Source organism: Myotis davidii, unplaced genomic scaffold (assembly GCF_000327345.1).
Source record: "Myotis davidii unplaced genomic scaffold, ASM32734v1 scaffold1596, whole genome shotgun sequence".
Taxonomy (NCBI): domain Eukaryota; kingdom Metazoa; phylum Chordata; class Mammalia; order Chiroptera; family Vespertilionidae; genus Myotis; species Myotis davidii.
In genome coordinates this window covers 50,068-55,501 of record NW_006287456.1, presented here as the reverse complement: position 1 = coordinate 55,501, position 5,434 = coordinate 50,068, and the positions used below count along the sequence as shown (strand labels likewise).

The window sequence follows — 5,434 nt, the reverse complement described above, 5'->3', positions numbered from 1 at the left end:
ATAGGTAGGTACATTATTATTAACTGAATTAGCATACTCTTAAGCTGGCCTTTGCTGAAAACGTCCTCAATCTGATTGAGGTCCGTTCGCTGAGGTTGCCCCCTTCCAACTCTCCCATCCACACTCGTCTTGTATACTTGTTGCATCTATCTCCTTTCCGAAAACCGACTTCTGCACATGGGCCTCGAAGTTTCAATCGCACTGTATGTGCGCGCCCACACGTGGTATTTTGTGGAAGAGCCAAACTCAAGGGGCCAAAGAGCCGCATGTGGCTCTCGAGCCGTGGTTTGCCGACCACTGGTCTAGTGGAATTACGGAGTCATAAGTACCATCTTGCTAAGTTCCTAAATATATTGTATTAGTGCTGGTGTAACTAATGAAATTTCTCTCATCCTAGCCACGAACTTTAGTTAGCTCTTTTAGCCATTAAATATCTTAACAAAAGAATTGAGAAAACGGGCACTGACAAGGATGCAACATACTGCTCACTTTGTAAGGTGAACAGTCTCTTTTAGGGCTACATTGAAGGGCATTTTCCAAGGTGCTAAATGACATCCTTGAAGTCCTCTTTCTCTCTCCCTCAGTGAACAGTGTGCTCCTAAATTTTAATAATACACCCTGACTCACAGTCTTGGAAGTTTCCTGAGTTGAACATTCTGATTTAAAAAGATGTTTGCTACTCTCGCAGTAGTATTTAGCTGTACCATTTTCTCTAGGATGATAATTTTAACAATTAAAAGTTAGAAGCATGTCTTTTCAGTTCATTGGAAGAGGCATTTAAAATTCTTGTGTTCTTCTCTAGTATCATAAAATAATATTCAGTGTTAGGACCTGGTTTCTTAATTTTTTGACCCCCAATAGCTTTTGCACAGCTATTTTTGGCCTTTACGTGAATATACCTTTATTGTTCTGTACTCAGTGCTTGGAGAGTGTATGTGTAGCAATCACTGTTGATTTTAGCTTCTAGAGAGTGAGGTCTAGATTTTCTGGACATAGGCCATTTTTCAATCCGTATTCATTGACAAAGTATTTGAGATATACGTTAAAGAATAAATGTTACCTCTTCCCTCAATTAAGGACACCCTTAAGAATATAGTCAATAATATTGTAATAGTTATGTCTGGTGCCAGGTGGGTACAGAATTATCCAGGGGATCACTTTGTAAATTATATAATTGTCTGATCACTATACTGTACATCTGAAACTATAATATAAAATAATATTGAATGTCTAAAAAAAACACTCTTAAGATTTTGTTTTTATTTATTATTAATTTAAGACCAAGTTTGACGAGATTTAATTAGGCATTCTTTGCAGTATTTGCAAATAGCTAAGCAGTGCCAAATATTTATCACAAATTTCCTAGCACTCCTCTCCTCTTTTTCTTTTGCCCCAAGACACCTGAAATGACAACATATACCCATCAGTAACCACAGCAACTAAAATTCTGATATGTTCTCTCCAATTAGAAATATCCCCTTTTAAAAGCACCAAAAGAGTTCAAGAAGCAAGTTGACTAAGGAATGATGTCTACTTAGCTGATGGCATTTTGGGGAGGAGGGTTGTTATTGTTGTAAAAATGCAAACGTGTTTCATAATTAAAATGATATAGTTCTTACCACCTTTTTTTGAAATACTGATTTCCTCCCCACAGTTTTTGTCTCCAGTTATTGCCAAAGCCTTTTGTTTTGAATTCTGTGTCCAATAGTAAGTTGCAGTTGACTTGCAATATGAGCACTTGCATGTCCTCTGCTGTATAACTTGCTCACCTTGTAACTGCATGTTTTATTGTGAATTTAAAGCAGCTTAGAGCAGTAGTTAACTGTGATTGGGGGTTTTTAAATATAACTTGCTGTTCAGAATTTTTGAATCTAGAAAGAACAGACTTAAGTCATTAAGATTTGTAGTGTGCCGGTATTGTTAAAGATAAAGTTATGAACATGTCTTTGAGAAAAATTGTCTTGGGAAAACAATTTTGTACATTTTGAAACGTTGCAGATTTTGCACAGCTATTTTTGGCCTTTACGTGAATATACCTTAGTATATTCTTTAAAAGTTATATGTCTAATAATTTTGGCATCACCAGGGAATCTTTAAAGTAAAATATTAATAAGGGCATTTTTATTTAAAATGTACATTTTAGAATAGGAAGGAATCGATACGTTTATACTCCATTTTACAAATTAAAAAAATAAAACAAACAAACCGGGTTCCTGAAAAAGGAAGTGACTTACCCAACTTTACAAAGGGGATTAATGGCTCTTTTCAGTTATCTTCCTTCTATTCAAGAAATTTGAAATATGAAGGACAATAAAAATAACCTCCCTGAAGTTTCAGAATGACAACACCATGACTGTACTGAAAGTAATGGGCGTTTAACCAGATGTCTGTTCACTCCCATGTGCTTTGTCATCAATGAAATAGCTTACAAACTGCCCTATGGGTAGATCTCAGTTATCTGAGAAAGAGGAAGTTATACCTATCAGGTATTAACATAAGCAAATAGAAATAAACTTGTTGATGAATGTTAGCATTTTGTTTTTCATTTAAATTGCTGTTGTTACTAGGTTTAGACCTACAACAAATCCCTCCCCTCCCCCCAATGTAAACCTGCTACTTTGAAAGCAAGCCTCTAACACTGGAAGCCAATCAATATACAGTATATATATATTTGGTAATTCTTTCTGAAATATTTCCTTTTTAAATTCTATGCCTCTGGATTTTTTGGGGGGCGGGGGGGTGGCCACTAATTCTGTGCTGAGCTAGAAAGGAGGTGGGACTTTTGAAAGGAATAAGAAACATATATATTCCATAGAAGAGACTGGAAAAGATGTATAGATCCAGAGTGAGCTGTGCACACCAGGAGTTTGTTCACACCCGATAAAGCAAGTCCTTCCTCTTGGAGGGAAAACAGTGAGCTCATTAGTATCACAATGGGCAGCTTTGAAAATATTCATTGAGAAGTCTCCAGCACAGTAGTTGGCCTTGTGTTATCTCTGATTTCACAGATTCTTGTTAAACCAAGGCTTATACTCAAATAGCTTTGTCATCCACTGGAGCAATTTCTTTCCTAAAGTCACAAACAAAATGCAAATTCTCGAGTAGTGAATCAGTTTAATAGATGCATAAATCTTCAATTATCTTTTATCTTTTGATTTTTTTAAATCTAAAGAACAGAAAATAATATAAAACTGAAAATTTGAGCTTGGCTGTAATAATTTTTGAAAAATATTTAGAAAATGAAGGTCATGTAACTTCTAAGACAATTAAAAATTAACTAATTTAATTGCAAGTTTGAATGTCATTCCTGAGTATCAGGAGTTTAGAACTATTCAGTAATTGCATCACAATATTGTACAGCATTTTTATTATTACTACTATTTGTATCATTTCTCTTTTCCGTGATGTATATAAATTTAGATTTTTTTCAGCTGAAATTGTGATCATGGCAACAACCTAATTTTTAGAAGAAAATGATCCTTGAAGCAAAAATATTTGCAATAAGAAAAATAATTTTTCATAAATCATTCTGTGGCAGTAACATTTTGGACATTTTTTGTCATTCCAGTGATTGATGATATGTCAGTCATGAGGAAACTTACACATTTTAGATTTTAATTTACTGGACAATGTTTTACTAAATGAAGTAGAGTTCAGAATGAGGTAGAATAGTGAATATTGTTTTTTCACTGAGCTGATATATAATTATTGAAAGAGGAGATATGGGGACAAAATTCATCACAGTTAAGATTGCTACATTCCCAGGTAACCATTTTATTGTATAATCTTGGCTTAGAAGTTAAAGGTAAATTGGATCAAATTAAAGTCAAATGGAAAAAATCAGTATAAGTAAAAATAATTTTAATAATTTGAAAATTACCCAGAATGCATGAGTTAGGTTCACACTACAGGAATCAAGGAGTCAAGGAATCCTGAGAGAAAGGAGAGTGATTTCGCTGACTGTGCAGTATTTAGAGTAGTTAGTGTGCATGTGGGTGTCTATATTTGTATACATGTGGGTGTCTATGTCTACCCCCATACACACACACATGCATCTATTCTAAAATTCTACCTCTGAAATTACAGGTATAGCACAAAATCCTAGCTATAGAAATTGCGTAAGCTTGATATTGTAAAACTTACTGCTTACTATTTTCCTATATAAAATTGGGTTTATAAGTCCAAGGAAAGTAGGATTTAAGGAAGATAATAGGCCATGGCTGGGCAGCTCAGTTGGTTGGGCATCATCCCACGCACTGAAAGATTCCTGGTCAGGACACATGTCCAAGTTGCAGGCTCAATCCCCGGTAGGAGGTAGTTGATTGATGTTCTACTCTCACATAGATGTTTCTCTCTCCTTCTCCCTCTCTCTCTAAAAATCAATAAAAAATTGTAAAAAACAAAACAAAAACACCCAAAATTCTTTAAAAACAAAGAGAAAGAAAGGTAACAGGAAAAGATGACTTTGTGATAGGGCCGCTGACAACACCAACAGCAACTTTGCTACCAGTTATAAAAAGTCACTCTCTAGGTGGATTAATCACAAAAAGGTGCCCCACCCCAAGACCTTTTCACATTTAGAAAAGGTACTCCTGCTTTCTGCCTTACACAGTCTAGTGCAAGACATAAAGTAGGCCTGGCTAGTGGATCATGGGCTGGATTTCAGCTTCTCATGCTCGCTCTCCCAGATACAACCTGGATTGACCCTGTTCTATGAATTTCAAACGTAGGCTGCACTTCCTGAGATGAGTGTGTGCGTGAGAGAGAGAGTATGTACTTGTCCGTAATGCTAAAGGCCTTTGAGCTACTTTCTATTTGTTCAGTAACCTTTTCATTAGGACCTTATGTTTCTTTTGATAAGTGCACTTATGTGTTCTAAACACCCTTTAAAGAAATTTTTATGGAGATGCCACATCTTGTTCTTGTTTTACTGGCAGTGACTAATTTAGCCATGCACATTGGTAGATCAGGAACAAATTCAGAGTTAGGTCAATTCCAGTATTTAAGGAACATAGAGACAGTCCTTTAAATTGTCCATTCATTCAGCCAAGTAGGCTGTGACATTTGCTTTGCTACAGCCTGCTCTTGGGCAATTAGAATTTGCAAGTTAATTTAGTTAGCCATGTCCCTTGTTGTGCAGAGACTCTCGACTTCCTAAATGTACAAACAAGACAATCACTGAAAAGCCTCTTGTCTGTGTTTATTCACAATAATCATACAGTGCTGCCAACTAATCACATTTTTCACCTTATTCTATACATTTTGATTGAATAAACTCCTACTGAGATACCCTATTACACCAACAATCGGTTTTTTGGTTGAGTCATAAATTTTCATCTTTCTTTGCACTAAGACTTGTGGTTAAAGAAGCGGGGATCCTTTAACCTCTTCTCTCCAGGAAAAGAGCAAAGCCTCCCTTGTTCATAGAACATGA

The 5,434-nt window shown here is 35.8% G+C and overlaps 1 protein-coding gene across 6 annotated transcripts in view; it reads left to right on the top strand.

Moving 5' to 3' along the window:
• PLS3 (plastin 3) overlaps window positions 1–5,434 on the top strand; it is an 86,820-nt gene that overhangs the window by 62,957 nt on the left and 18,429 nt on the right. The gene's annotated exons all lie outside the window — the stretch shown is intronic.